The sequence below is a fragment of the Corvus brachyrhynchos genome, unplaced genomic scaffold, assembly GCF_000691975.1.
Source record: "Corvus brachyrhynchos isolate BGI_N302 unplaced genomic scaffold, ASM69197v1 scaffold229, whole genome shotgun sequence".
NCBI classification, from domain to species: Eukaryota; Metazoa; Chordata; class Aves; order Passeriformes; family Corvidae; genus Corvus; species Corvus brachyrhynchos.
The window spans coordinates 1-15858 of record NW_008240042.1 but is presented as its reverse complement, the minus strand read 5'-3'; positions in this window follow the sequence as shown (position 1 = coordinate 15858).

The window sequence follows — 15858 nt, the reverse complement described above, 5'->3', positions numbered from 1 at the left end:
GCAGGGGGCTGGTGAGCCACCAGCTGCCACAGCCTGCTGCCAAAACCACCTCTGACAGAGGAGGGCTGGGGATTTCTTGTCGCAGGAAACCAGGATTCCAAGAAAAGCCCCAAAACACCAAAGCATGTTAGACAGCTTACAGGGCTTTCCATTTGCTCAGGAGGGGATTTGTGACCAATTGGAAACAGCTGTGGGAACACACCCCTTAAAAGTTTGGTAACACCATTAGAGGAGAAGGATCATGGATGGCTCTACTGCCAACCTATGAAGTGGAAACTCCACATGCATTTTCCAAACACCACCTTGGTCATTGTCCAAACCCACCTCCCCCTGCCCCTCTCATCTTCTTCTTTCCAGGGGGCTCCTCAGGACTCTTGATGGCTTTCCTCTTCCAGTCCAGCTTCCTTGCAGGGGAGAAAAACTTCTTCTCCCCAGGAGGCAAGGGCACTTTCTCCTTGTGCAAATCGCCAGGCCTGTGCCCGCTGGGGATGAGAGCGTCACATTCCTGGCCAGCTCCCAGGGGCCGGGGCTCCAAAAAGCCTTTGGCGTTGGCCTGCTGGGAGCCCTTGTCCTTTGGCTTCTCAGAGAGCTCGTGAGGTGCCGGCTTCAGGTCTTTCCTGTCCGTGGGTCTTTTCTGTCTTTCTGTCCTTTCGGTGGCTTACGGCTTCACTGTTTCTAGGACTCTGGGCTGGTCCTTGCAAGGCTGCTCTGTGACCTCCAAAGGACCAGGCTCACTCTCCACCTTCCGGACTCTCCTGGATTCATCAGGCACCAGGGGCTGGCTGGGCCTTTTGATACCCACAGTCTTCCTGGGCAAGGCCCCCTCGGTGTGCACAGGACGCTTCAGGAAGCTCTGTTTGCTCGTAACGTGACCTTCCAGAGGAGCCTTGGCCACTTGGCCACAGCTTTTGGGAGAAGTCTTGGCCACTTGGCCAAAACTCTTCTGAAACTCCTTGGCCACTTGCCCATCAGGTTGGGATTCCTAGGAGTAAAGGATAAACTGCAAAGTAGCTCACCATGTAGCTTCACAATAAATACATCCACTGACACCTAAATGGTGTGTTGCTGGCACATTAGGGACATGTGCAGTTTTGAATAAATACTTTTAAAACATCCTAAGAGCTGCCAAACCGCTGAGCTGAACTTCTGCTCAGCAGAAAGATCTCTTGGAATTTATCAGCAGCCCTGGCAAAAATGGGCTGGCTTACCTTTGCTGGCAATGGAAGATTGGAAGTCTCTTCTCTTGGAGGCGTCTGAAGAGGTGGCAGGAGAGGTGACAGTGAGTTGCTCATTTCCTGGAAAGAGAGGGAGAGAAGCAGCTCTCAGGAGTTTTGCTGATGGACACAGAGAACGTTTCACCCTGCAGAGAGTCAGAGGGATCCAGCTCCTCATGGATTTGTACAGGCTTCCCCCTAGAGATCTGTTATTGAAGAGCACCTACCTTCAATATTCCTTCAATGGACTGCACATAAATGTGCACGATGGGCTGAAACAAGAAAGAAGGAAGCAGTGTGAGTTTGTCTGGGTATTTTACTCATTGATAGGAAACAAGCATGCACTCAGCAAACATCTGATTACCAGCAGCTCTCTAAGTGTCATGCAAGTCCATTCAGGACATGAGCAGCAGGTGCAGAGCCTTTGGACAAGAGCCGCTCAGGAAAAGCAACCCCCAGCTTGAGGGAGGAGCAGCTCAGGCTGCCTGGGATGAGTTGTCACTCTGGCTCTAGAACTGCACTAGAGAGTGCTACACTCACAGACTGAGAGGAAGGCTGATCTTACAACTCCAGCTTTTACCTCTACTTCTCCTCAGCACACCCCAAAACACACTTTCAGTGAGGGCAACATCTGCTGAGTGAACAGGAGCTCAGCAATGTATTTCTTCCCCACCCAATTCCTTTTTCAAGGAAATTCCCAATTTTCAGGAATTCCCAATTCCTTAATGTACGCAAAACATAGACAAAAACAGAGATCTGTTATTGAAGAGCACCAACCTTCCAAGTTTTTTCAGTTGATGGCACCTCAATGGGCTTCTTTTCCTGAAACAAGAACGAGGGAGGCAGAAGGAGTTTGTTTGGGTTTTTTACTAATTGACGTGCACTCAGCCAGCATTTGCTTACCAACAGCTCTAGAAATGTCATGCAAGCCCATTAACAATAAAGTGCTGCTAAGGATTAAAAGGCCCATCTGAGGGGGAGTTACTAATGGAGGCCAGGTAGAAAATGAACTGAAATCCCCACAGTCACCTCCTCTTCCTCTGAGAAAAATGCCGGTGCTCCCTTTGGAACCTGGCAGTCAGAGAACAATGTTTCCTTTCTTAAACTACTACTACTACTGCTAGTACTGCTACTACTGCTACTATTTATCATTACTGTTGCTGTTATTATTATTATATAAGTATGTTCCTGCAGTCTGCTCCCTTTATGGAATTTTGCTTTGAAGCAGCCAAGCTTTGCTTTCAAAGGCACAGGCTGCCTCTGCATTTAAAAGAGTTGAGCAAAAAGCTTCCTTAGTTAAAAAAACCAGTTAGAAATAATAGTTCCCAATTCTTCTAAGCCAGTCCTAGAGCAAGAGGAATATTTCTCATTCACCCAAATCAATGAGACTCCTAGTCCTTCTGAAGTCCACAGCAGTGTGGACAAGACACTGACATCTCACACATCGGGAAAGATGCAACACAGTTCATGCAAATCCTGGCTGACTTTATCCATCCTGTTCTTGCCCCTGCAGGACTTGCAAATCCCCAGCTACCATTTCTCACTCTCCCATTGTCTGGCAAAGTGATGGATTTAGCAGCCAAATTTGGACAAATGCATGTTCTGCAGGGGTACCCAGAGGCACACTGTGGAGAGAAGATGCCTTTGGGCTGCCCCAGAGAGCTGAGTCCCGCCCCAGCTGATGGCAGAAGCCAGCAGGGACTCCACCCCTCTCTCAGAAATGCTGTCTCTTGGCAGCCCCTCCTTCCCCTCCCTCACCACCCACTCCAAGGCAGATGCAGCATCCCTGCTCTTTCCTTCACACTGACATTCCCTAACTGGGTTTCCCAGCAGCAAGGACAAACACTGCCCACTTCTGCTGGCCTGAGGGCTGGTTGCAGCACTCTGCACTCCCAAGATTTTGAGAGCCAGGATCGTGCTTTATCTTTTTGGCAACTGATGCTGAAGAATGGCTCCTGCAGAAGGCAAGGCCCTGCACCGCTTTACTCTCAGCTTCCTCTCATTTTCCACAAGGTATTGCCCACAGTCCCTTGCAGCTGATCACCAGCCTTTCCCAGGAAAAGCTGACTGCAGCCTCCAGCTCTTCCTTCTCCTTCCAAAGGCCAAACACAGTTTGAAAACCTTCCCTGTGGCTCTCCTGGCCCAGCTGCCGTGGCTCAGCACCATGGGCTCCTGCATTCCATAGGGCACAGCAATATCCCAGGATGCTGAAGGATGAGCCTGCCAAAACCCCAACATGCACCTGGGAACCAAGTGCCTTTGAGCTCTAGCGAGGCTGAGCCCCGTGCCAGGCAGGGCCCATGTGCTGCTCCCTTGGCCTTGAGGGGCTGCCAACAACAGAGCCCCCAACAACTGCACTCACCTTGACAGGCTCAGGCAGGAGTTGCGATTGTTCCACTTTGGCTTCTGCCTTCCAATTGGAGGGACCCTCATCGCTGTCACAGTTCTGCTCAGGGCGAGGTGGGAGGTCTGGTAATTCCGGTGATGATTCTCCCCAGATGTCCTCACAGGGCTTTGTCTTACTGCAGGTCCGCCGATGCCTGCGGGTCTGTGACTGGGACTTGGACTTTCTTGGAATCCATATGGGATTCAGGGGGGACTCGTGGCTCAGGAGCGCCTTGGAGTCCCCATCGCCCAGCACGTTCTTAACGCACCTTGATAGCTCATCTTCTTTATCAGTCTGCAGCAGAACAACAGAGAGGGGGAATGTCAAAAACACCCCAAGAAAGAGATGCAGCTCAGCAAGAGACGTTCCTCAGGATCTTCATGGAATCCCCACGCATCACCACAAGGGAAGTCAGGCAAGCTCAGTGGAGCACATGGGAAGCTGCTGTGTTTGCAGTTGTCAGGCTCAAGTCTGCTACAGCCCGTGCAGAAGACACAGCTCCCCTCTCCCACCCCAAGCCTCCTTCCTCCTCTCCTTCCAGCCTGCACCCCACTCCCATTACTTTGTAGGGTTTGGCAAAGAGGGGAGTCTCCTCCGAGAATGGATCTTTCTCCTCTGGAGCCACCTGCCTCCTGCGCCTGTCTCGCTCCAGAATGCGGAGCAAGTCTCTGTTGTTGTGCCAGCTTTCAGAAAGAGACAGAGAAAGGAGAGTTAACACTTGAAGCCCTGTTTCTACTCCATGCACACACTGGGGCATTCACACAAGGGCACAGGTCCAGCAGCAAAGCAATGCTGAAACCCACAGGATGGTGACAGTGCCCAAATCAGTTCTGTCCAGCATGTGCTGTGCCCCAGAGCAATGAGACACACAAGGAACAGCACGCATCCTTCTCAGGGATTGCTATTGCTCATCCCAGCCATCAAGAAGGGTGGGAAGGGAAAAACTGTCCCCCCATTTCACTGTGAAACAAATGGGGAAGCAGTCACTGGGGGCAGTCAGCACGTGAGCCGGCAAACCCACTTGCAGTGAACAATGGGAGAAACTGCCATTCTTGTTCTCCTTCTGACTTCCCACCCCACTCTCCCACTGAGAGTCAAAGAGAATCCTCTCTTTTGAAGGTCTTGCCACTTTCAACGACTGAACTTTGTCCACTTTATAAACAGCCTTGCAAATGCACTCTCTACTGTAAACGGATATGCGGAGAGCTGCGTACTGACAATCATGTAGCTGCATTTAAAGCCTTCCCACCAACGAGATTAGATAGGAGATCTCAGACATTCAGAAAACACCAGCTCAAATGCCCCTGTTCCTCCTCAGCCACATGTGCATGTACTCAATTCCACCAGCCCCACATCAAAACACCGATAAGGCTGTGTCCCATCATGGGAAACCAGATCCTTTAAACTGTCCCTGGTCTGTGAAAGGCTACTGCAAAATGAGGGAAACTCTGCCTCTGATATTTGTGGACATTGGGGAAGGAAAAGGCAGCAGGCATGGTGGATGCAGGAATCTAGTTCTACTCTACTGCACAGTCTACTCTATACCTACAATTCCTGGATTCTTCTTCACTCATCCAACTGCTCAAGTGCCCCAGGATGCAAGGGGAGAGCCTTGTCTGCCCCTGCAATGACACTTTCCCAAATACCACACCCATAATCAGCTCCTGAAAGTTTAATCACCCCTAGAGCAGAAGCACAGCTGCCTCATCTCATGCAGAGGGGCTGTTATTTGCAATAAATCAGGTTTTTTGCACTGGATGGCATTCCTAATTCAGAGTAGAAGAGTCTGCTGTCTACTGAAATGCCCAGCTTCTTCAGATAAGCCCGTAGCTCTCCCAGCCTCCGCAGCCCTGGAGACACCATTGCTGCCCATCTCTGCCCTGGCCATTGAAGGTGTTTGGCAAGATGCTCTTCAAAGCCTTTGCGAATCTGAGCTCTGCTGTTCCTCACAAGCCTGCACACTTCCCTTAAGGCCAGGGAACTTTGGAAGCTTTGGGAACTGGACCTCCAGCCTTAGCACCAACATGCCCAGCACCTGGGAGCCTTGGAACAGGGGGACTCCACAGTCCCACCCCCTCCATCTCCAGGGGGAACACAGCTCAGAATTGGAGAGTTAAAAACAGTGCTGTACTTGCTGCAGCTGGTCTACACTTGATGTGTCACCAGGAAAACCCAAACATCCCAACTGTTCAAAGAGGCAGGTGAAACTGAATGTCTGCCCTGAAACATCAGCTCAGACCTCCTCACCTTCAAACAGATTCCACAAGAAGTAAAAACTTGCACAAATCACCCCCACCCCAAAAAACACAGCTCCTGCTTTGCTGCACACTGAAACAGGAAAATTCTCCTAGGCCCAAAGCTTCCCAAACTGCAGAAGGGAGTGCCCTCGCCCCAGGAACAAGAGATTGGCTTCAGAAAGTTCAGCCCAGAACCTGCCCTGACCCACGACATCATCCAGGCCTGGGCCTGTTACAGGAGCTCTGAAAATACCAAGGTGCTCTGAAGCCACTCCCACTGACAGGACAATCCTTGCTTAACTGCTCCCACTCCGGGATTAGGATTCCTGCATTAAGGGGGGATTATTTTTTAAACCATCTCAACATTCATCAGAGCACCTGGGAAGCCAAGATTACATCAAATTAATTCCTACCTATTGTCTCTGTTCAGGTTGTCCGTAGGTTCCATTACGAAGCCTCAGTTTGATCAGCTTCTCTGGAAGAGAACAAACAGATATTCACCATCTGCACGAGTTCAGACCTAAAGCAGGGGTCCAGATCTCCAGGGACTTGCTGCACTCAGAGCCTCGAGTGCCCAGCTGGGAGTCACTGCAGTGCTCCTAAACATCAACCATCCAAACATGGGGATTCCACGTAGCTGAGAAGGGGAGAACCAAGAGATCCATTTTCCCCTGCCCCCAGTGCTGGTGCTGCATTTCAGGTCAGCTCCTAGCTCCACATTGGGCCAAGAGCATGACAAACCAGGCCATGCTACACGCTCCAGGATATCTGGTTCCATTTTAAGTGTAAATGTGCCCTTAGAACCCTGCCTTTGGACAACCAAATGGGCCTTGCATGAATGGCAGCATCTGTGGAAAGGGGAGGGAAAGAAAAGGAGAAAAGAAAGCCCTAAAAAGACAGCTCTAGATTAAAAGGTAACGAGATCCCCTCAGCAGAAGCAAAAAAATCTCCAACAGGCAGAAACAGGACTGAAAACATTTCCATTTCAATTTGTGACCTTCATTTGCAGCATCTCACACTCCAGAGGGAGCAGAATGAATTCTCACTGGGGAGGAGGCTACAGGAACATTGTGGGAAGTCTTGTGAACCACCCCACTGAGGGCAGCTGACATGAAACAGGAGCACAGACACTTGGGGGAAGAGGGGAAGCAGCAGCTGAGCTCTAGGCCACGGCTTTAACACCAGGGAAGGGACCAGCAGGGAACCATTCTGCAAGCCACAGAAACACACGGGCCACTGCGGATGGAATCCTGTCAGACCCCCACCTCCCCCTGCAGCTGGGGAGCCTCAGAGCAGGCACTCACACTAAGCTGAGAGGACAGATCTGGAAGCAAACAAACACTGTAGCTTTGTTCCCTCCTCACAATCATGAAAACCGTAACGCTGGCTGGGAAATAAACTGCCTTGAAAGAACAAGGTGCCCAGTTAGATTTAAAGAGAAACAAAGGTGCGAGAAGTAGGAAGCGCATACTGGGAGGAGTCATTCCAGGTTTCTTCCAACTTCTCTTGAATGGACCGGGCACTGGCACAACTTGGGCAGAGAGAGATGCACGCACCCATGTGAATAGACAGCATGGCAGGGAAGCCTGCTCTGTCACCAGCTTGTCCTTAACATGGCCACAAAGCACGTGAGTGGCCAGCAGTAAAATCCAGACTTCACTAAACAGTCAAAAAGTTTTGCAAATGCCCTGGACAGGGCCAGGTTTTCAACCTCGCTGACGCCCCATGGATCTGAGGTTGCGCAGGCGTCCTTAACCTGACACGATTGCCACAGGGCACAAATGCTTTTGCAACCAAGCTGTGCTTCTGAACATGAGCTTTCCTTGCTAGGGAGACGAAGGCAGGTACCCAAGTGACCCTGATGGGAATTCTTACAAGGTTTTGACAGTGCTGTATTTGGCCAGACTCATTGCTGCAGGACATCTTTGATTGCTCTTCTTGCTGCCTTTCTCCGTCCAGCCACAGGCAAAGAGCTGCTCTGAAGGAGCAAGGAAGCTTGGAGGCTGCTTGGAAACCTAAACCTTATGTACCCATCTCAAGAGCTTTTCCTTCAAATGTTGCTATCACTGACCTTCACATGCTCTTTTTATGGGCAAAGCGTGGTGTTTTGCATACATTCCGGTATTTGAAGGGTCACCTTGACATACAGGCAGAGAACACACCGGATTAGTAGAAACACAGAACTACAGAACCACAGAATGTTTTAGGTTGGAAGGGGCCTTAAAGATTATCTACTTCCAACCCTCCTGCCATGGGCAGGGACACCTTTCACTAGACCAGGTTGATCAAAGGTCCGTCCAACCTGAACTCCAAGTATTAAAATACTCCGGTGGCCATTGGTTTTATATACATAAAATATACCAATAGATGTACAAGGCCATTGTGAATAAAGTGGCCTTGATTCTTAAAACTGGAAAGTAATAAATCCATAGCTTTGGCTTCACTTTGGGATGGTGGGTTTTTCCACAACTGGCTTTGCACCTTGGCAGCCTCCAGCAGCTGCTCTCATGGAGAGCGGCTCTAGAAGTTCAAGGCAGTGCTGGGCTGCTCCTTTGCCTTCCCCAAGGAAGAAGCTATAGCGAACTCATCGCTGCACTCTGTACTTCCCTCCTCCACTGCATCCTACATGCATTCGTGTTCTCCGAAACTCGGAGACTGAAGGGAAGGGCAATTGCTTCCCCAGAGAGCGGCAATGGGACTAGCGCTCTCAGTCCTGACAATGGGGCAATCCCAGGCCCCAGCTGGAGCAGCTGCTGCAGGCACTGCCCAGGAAAAGCTCAGAGTTTCCCCTACAACACATCTGCTGGCTCTCCGCTCAAGCCTCTCCTTTCCCAAGGAGTGAATTCAGCAGGCGGCGGCAGCAGCAGCAGCAGCACAGCTAAGTGCCGTGGAACTTGCTCCTTTCCCAAGGAGTGAATTCAGCAGGCAGGAGACTAGGCAGCCACGCTTGTCTTGCAGCCCCGTACGACGGGCCCCCGAGCCCGGCGCCCCGCGCCTTGGTTCTTGGCCTTTTCAAGCACGCCGTTCCTTCGTTCTCCCGGAGGCCGACGGTCGTCTGCTTCTCGCCCGGAACAGTGTGTCCGGCAGTGAAGTGCTCCAGTGCACTGCCTCGGCCGCAACACGCCTGGGCCGTGCCCCTTTCCTTCCACGTTCGTTGGATCTCGATGTCTAAATAGAAATGTAATGGTTTCCACTGGGGCTTGGTTAGGAATCCTTGGTTGCCCACGGATCTTTTGCTGACCTTTCCTCCTTCCAACTGTTAACATGAATTTGGAAGGCATCCGAGTAGCAGCCACGGTCCTGTTGCATCCTGTGCGCTGCGCATAGACGGTGCTCTGCGAGTCAATGCAAATCTTCAGAGGAAAAATACTGATATTTTTGCAGGCCTGTGTAAGAAATGTGTAAGGCTGAAGGATTTCCTCACTGTGGCAATTTATGAAGACATAAAGAAGGTGGGTGGGATGGTGGGAAGCAACTCCATCCAACAGCTATAGGTGCATGTCTAATTAAGTTTATAATGCCCACTCCAAACTCAAACTTGTGTGTGTTCATAATCTAATCCATCTTCCCCATCCCTCTCTACAGGATTGGGCCCAAAACAATATAAAAGTCAAGGAATGGACGGGGTGAATTATAAAAACAGTTTTCACAGATAACAAAATGCCTCAGGACTATACAGCTGAGAATGCACTGAGGTCTCTGGAGAAAAATTCTCTCATATCAGCTCCCTTACTGTGTCACAGAAATGTTGTTTGCTTGGTTTTAGGTTTAAGATGAAGTCAAGAAAAGAACACTTCATTGAAACTCTATGCTGCTCATGGAAGGAGTTCTCTATAAGTGCCACGTTATTTTTTTGTTTTACAAGGGGACCCAGCAAAATGTTGGGAATGCTGGAAATAACACAAAGGGAACTGAGAATTTACGGTGTAAATAATGATGTTGTTTTTTGTGCATATCTCTGCACTGCATGTGTATACTTTAGCTTTGCCTGAGGACATACTTTGAGCCTGTGCCCAAAGGTGCAAGCCTTGATTCTGCACAGTTCAGGGAGCTGGCATCCTTGATATTACAGAGAAACCAAGCAAATACTTACCAGCTTTTAAGAAAAGAGGACCGAGAACTGGTCAGACTGAAAGATAGAGTCTCTAGGAACCAGGAAATTTATGTATGTGTCTCTGGCCTTAGGCACTCTGAAGTTGCAATATTTAAACCAACACACATCTTCCACTCCCTGTCTGCCCTTCCCCCTCTAGATGATGCATCCAAGTGCAGCATTAATATTTGCCACAACTCTGTGATGAAATGGAATTGGGTACAGGTTCAGCTGAAAAACCCAGGGGAGAAAAAAACCCAACCAAATAGTTTTACATCTTCCTTAATCCATTTCTCTCTGCAGTGTCAAAAAGCAGCTCTGCCACACAGCAGAAGGTGGAAAACAGGATCAGGGATTTCGTCTGCTGACGCTGTCCCCAAACTGCAGACTGAGCAGCCTCAGTGATAATTTGCAGGACTCAGACTCCCACTGATGAACTTACCCAATGCTAGCAGAAAAAAATTAGTGGAAGCCTCTAATAATTACTTGTGCATTTCGAATAAATTACTTGTAAAATTCCTGGGACTAAATATATTAAAAATTTTTATATTCAAAGACATTGTAAGTAAAGACTTTTTGAATGGACTTTTTACAAGGGCATGTAGTGACAGGGTTTTGACTTTAAACTGAAAGAAGATAGGTTTGGATTGGCATTCCAGTTGTCCATCAGTATGAATCAAATGGCAACTGCCTTTGCAACACAGTCTCTCATCCACTTCATCACCAGCATGTCACAGAACCAATCTGAGGAATTCTAAATTGCCTCCTGCACTGCAGCTCTACAGTTGTAACCAATTCTTTTGGAAAGGCTGTTTTCAAGCAAGTCATGTACAACATGTAGCAACATTGTCTTTATCTTTATTTCCTCTAAGATGATAAGGTGCAATTTTTGCTAATGGCTTTTCACCTACTTTTTATTACTGTTGCTAAGAAGAAAGTGCTAAAAGTAATACCTGTGATAAGAACAGGATGAACAGTAGGAGGGGGTGGCAGACATAAATCTGTTTTTCCTCACCTTCATGAATATCTGCCATCCTTTCCGTATCACATTATCATCAAGGGGGCATATAATGTCACCACGTGGCTGAAAAGAACTTCTGCTTCTCTTCCCACAAGTTTTTTAATTCCAAATTCCTACCTGATAGCTAGGAAGGCAAAACCAACTTACAATTTCCTCCTTAACTATTTTCCCATAACTAAAGAGATCTCTGCAAAAATGGTTTCCTGCATCTGGTCACCCTCTCTCTGTGGAGCAGACAAAGATAATGCTCATTTTTTGGCAAGGAATAACCTCCTATACTGGCAGTGTTTAACATCTTTGTCAGACACATGGACAATGGGATTCAGGATACACTCAGCAAGTCTGCTGATGAGACCGAGCTGTGCGGTGTTGCTGGAGAGATGGTGTTGCTGGAGAGATGGGGTGCCATCCAGAGGGACCTGGACATGCTTGAGAGGTGAGTCTGTGCAAAACTCATGAATTTAAACAAGGCTAAGTGCAACGGGCAATCCCAGGCACAAGTACAGTCTGGGCGGAGAACGGACTGACATCAGCCCTAGGGACAAGGACTTAAGGATGCTGGTGGATAGCAGTTCAACACAACCTAGGACATCAGCCCTAGGGACAAGGACTTAAGGATGCTGGTGGATAGAAGTTCAACACAACCTAGGACATCAGCCCTAGGGACAAGGACTTAAGGATGCTGGTGGATAGAAGTTCAACACAACCTAGGAATGTGCACTTGCAGCCCAGAAAGCCAGTTGTGTCCTGGGCTGCATTCAAAGTGCTGTGGGCAGCAGGTAGAGGGAGGGAATTCTGCCGCTCTACTCCTCACTGGAGCACCTGCAGTGCTGCATCCAGCTCTGGGGTCCCCAGTATAATGTGGGCCTGTTGGAGGAGGCCACAGAGATGACCAGAGGGCTGGAGCACCTCTCCTACAAAAACAGGCTGAAGTAGAGAAGGCTTCAGGAAGATCTTGTAACACCTTTCAGTACCTAAAGGGGCTACAAGAGAGCTAGAGAGGGACGTTTTATAAGGGCATGTAGAGATAGGATAAAGTGGAATGGCTTTCAACTGAAAAAGAGTAGGTTTAGATGAGATATTAGGAGCAAATTCTTCAGTGGATGGTTGTGAGACAACGGAACAGGTTGTTCAGAGAAGATGTGGATGCCCCATCTCTGGTAGTGATCAAGGCCAGGTTGGACGGGGCTTAGAGCAACCTGGTCTAGTGAAAGGTATCCCTGTGCCTAGCAGGGAGGATTGGAATGAGATGATCTTTAAGGTCCCTTCCAATCTAAACTAAAGGCTTTGCTTGTCCATTTCTTTCAAATAACACTAAACAATGGGAATATGCTAGATGTGAAAAGAAGAAATAGAACAAAGGGAAAAACAGGGCCTTCTCTACTGAAAAGGAAACCTTGCATTTCAGGGAACAATACAGCATATATTCTGTAGGATGCATTATGAACCCATTAAATGGCGTGGGATTTATGATCAAGTTCTCTTACAAGAATACCTAAGCAACAATTTGAGGTACAAAATTCTCTCAAAAGCCTTTGCTGCCATCTCATGGCATATTTGGAGAAAGCCAGCACAGCTCTGGCTTTGAGAAATGCTACAACTTCATCAGGCATTCACAGCACCTTCCTAATGCACGGACTGCCCCAGTGTCCTTCAGGAGCAGAGCTGGGAACACCATGCAGTTGCTGCAAGGTGATTAACCATCATTCTTGTTCGTTAATACCTTCAGATTGTGGGGAGCACGACTGAAACCAGGCACCCTAAATGACCAAGTCAGTGTTCAAATAAAGAAAATGGAGACGGCTAGAACACAAGACAAAGTTGTGCTTACAACTGCTTTCTTCTCATTTCCAAGCTCTGAAATGAATAACCTAAACAAACACAGAAAAAAATTGCCATCATATAGACATATCTACAGAAATAAGAAACTCTGATGTTCAAACTATTAAACACTCTAAGAACCAAAATAAAAATCATTAGAAGAAAGAAGGTACTTAAAAATCAGCTGTCAACTTGTATCTAGGATATATGTATAATACACTGTCCTTCCCTTGTCTGCCACTCTGGCATTCATTAGTGTGTAATTAAGCTATTTCTGTAAGGCACCCAAGCCATCTCCAAAGGACCTCAAAGCCTTTTTCATAGCTTCTGCTATTCTTGGACAGCAGGCACCTTGTCACAGCACAGCAGAGAAACCAGATTTCCCTTCACATTGCAACATTTTAGTCACTACTTCTGCCCAAAAGTTGTGACAGAATGTGCTGGTGAACTAAGAGGATTTCTCCTTTATGTATACAAACCTCACTGAAAACTCAGCTCTCTCAAAGAGTTCTGCAATAGAAGCTGGTTTTGGTCAAATTTTCATGTGAACACTCACAACCCAATGCAACATTTACTCTTGTATCTGCTGCCCATCTGCCCTATGGCACTGACCACAACTTCAGCAGCCGCATACCTCCTGGTAAAACCCTACCCACCATTTCCTCAGGCAAAAAGTTTCTGCTACTGTGTAAAAGAACACATTATAAACAAATTTCCCACAGAAAAAGCCATCTGTAAGTTTTTCCATTCAGCTTGCTTTACTTGAAGCTGAGGCCTGCTATTTTAGTTGTTCCTTCAAAGCTCACTGTATTTTGATAAAGGACACCAGTGGCTGCAAACCCTTTCATCAAAGAGGTATTGACTATTAATTTTTCAGTTGTGCCTCTTTCCCACAAGGAATACAGAGAATTTATTAGTAATCACACATCAGGGAGTGCATCCACCTGTTCTCCTTTGGCAATTGTATAATTACACAATCATTTCTTATAAAAAAACTTTTCCCTTTAACTTCCACACAAAATAATTGCCCATGGCTTTTCTTCCATTTATCTCATATGAAGAGAGGGAAACACAGTTATGTGGAGGGTTGCTCTGGTTTCCTTTAAGCAGCAAGACACAGGACACGTGCAGCTAGAAATGTTATTGTAGTCCTGAAATAATGGAAAATAAAACTCTAGGAAAAAGTATTCCAGTTGGCAAGTGACAACCACACACTACAGGATGGAGAAGTTGGACATTCCAGCTGTCACTGTTCTCTCTCTCTCTCTCTATATATATATATTGCTCCTTCTCTCACTTTTTATATTCCTGTTTGCCATTTTGTTATTAGTCCCCACACAGTAAACAACATTTGCCAGAATTCGCAAATTCTGGCAAAACAAACTACTGAAAGGATTATTCACCCCTCTGTGAGATTGCTGTGTGAGATGAGAGCTACATGTTCTGCATTCTGTGACTAAGATACAGTCCCATGTGTTTCCCCTGTTCAATCAAGCATGCAAAGAACTGTCACAATAGCTCCTGATGCCAAGGAAATAAAATTTAGGGTAGAATGGAAAACCTGAGTTGTATTTTAATGTCATTGTGTTTGCACCTGGGTTTTTTTCTACTCTTTGGTATTTTATTCTTTTTTTAATCTTTATTGACCATTCATTAAAACCTCATCATCCCTCTCAACAGAAAAAGAAAAGGGAGTTGTTATTGTAACTGCCTAGATAATTGTTACTGAACTGTAGAAGTGGCTATAGATCTTTCATGTCAGACCACTGGGACTGATACAAAAACATTTCCAGGCTTCTGCAGGGTTTGGTGGTTTGTTTGTTTTTCCCCCTCACATTTAAAAGAAGATATAAAAAGGACAAATAAGCCAAAACGATAAATTATGACAGAAAAAAAAAATCAACATTTGAATTGCTTGATGCAAGAAAGACCATGGGGCTTGAGGAAAGATTAGAGCAGTGTCAAGCAAGAACAGAACTGAAAGTTATTTAAAAGTGATAGAAACCCTCTAGGATCTGCAACCCCACCATTGTTTCTGTTTGGAAAATCAGTTGTCAGAAGCTCCAATTAGACTTAATTGAATTCTGCTGTAGCAGTACCTAGAATTTTAATTGACTGGGAAGGTGATCATAAATCTCTGTTCAAAATACAGCTGGGCCATGAGCAATCCCCAGAAGAGCCCAACAAAGTGCCACAGAGAAGGACCTGCTTATTCTGCAGGCAAGGCTGCCTCTACACCATAAGACAAACATTCAGAAGAGAAAATTCCAGTAGAAAAATCCAGTCCTGCAGTCAGTCATATTCTCCAGTGCAGATAGCTATGAATTACCAAGAAGTCCTACCACAAACATGTTCGTGTACATACTGCCAACAACATCCTTAAAGGTTGTTTGTTCCACCTCTCACTTGCCTCTGCTCTTGCACTTGGCTTTATTGCTGGGTGTTTAGTTTCTACTTTAAATACATTGACATCATTGCTATTCCCATGCTGGCCTCCATTAGACACATGCTTCTCTCACTCTGCTTTTTTCCTTTTAGGTCAGGTTACTTTCAGTCTGATATTCAGCTGTTCTGGAGATGTGGTCTTTGCAAATAAAACTCTGCAAGGTCACTGCACTCATGGTATTGAACTGCAATGGTTTTCACATGCTTAATTCCTTGTCTAAACCTGCCCAGTCTCAGATTTAGACAGGAATAACTGAGTAAAAGTTGTGAATTGGGATGATTTTGCTGATTCAGTGAGATCACTAGTAAAGGAAGCAGAGCAGCTGAGTGACAGAGCTGGAAAATATATTATAGGGAAGTTAAGCTTGCAAGCAGCTGTACCAAACAAAGAGGCCAGCAAAAAATAGAAACAAGATTGGGATAAAATTAAGAAGTTTTAATAGACCGAGGGAATTAGACACAAAGGAAGATCAGGCATCAGACCTAAATCCTTTTTCAGGATCAAAAGGGTCCAAAGAGGAGACAGAAGGAACCTAACTCCATTTATCTCACCTAGAGAGAAGATGTCCCATCACACAGTTAGGACTCAGGGCTCAGAGAGAGATAGAAGAAAAATGCCAATGGTGTGGAGAAAGATAGTT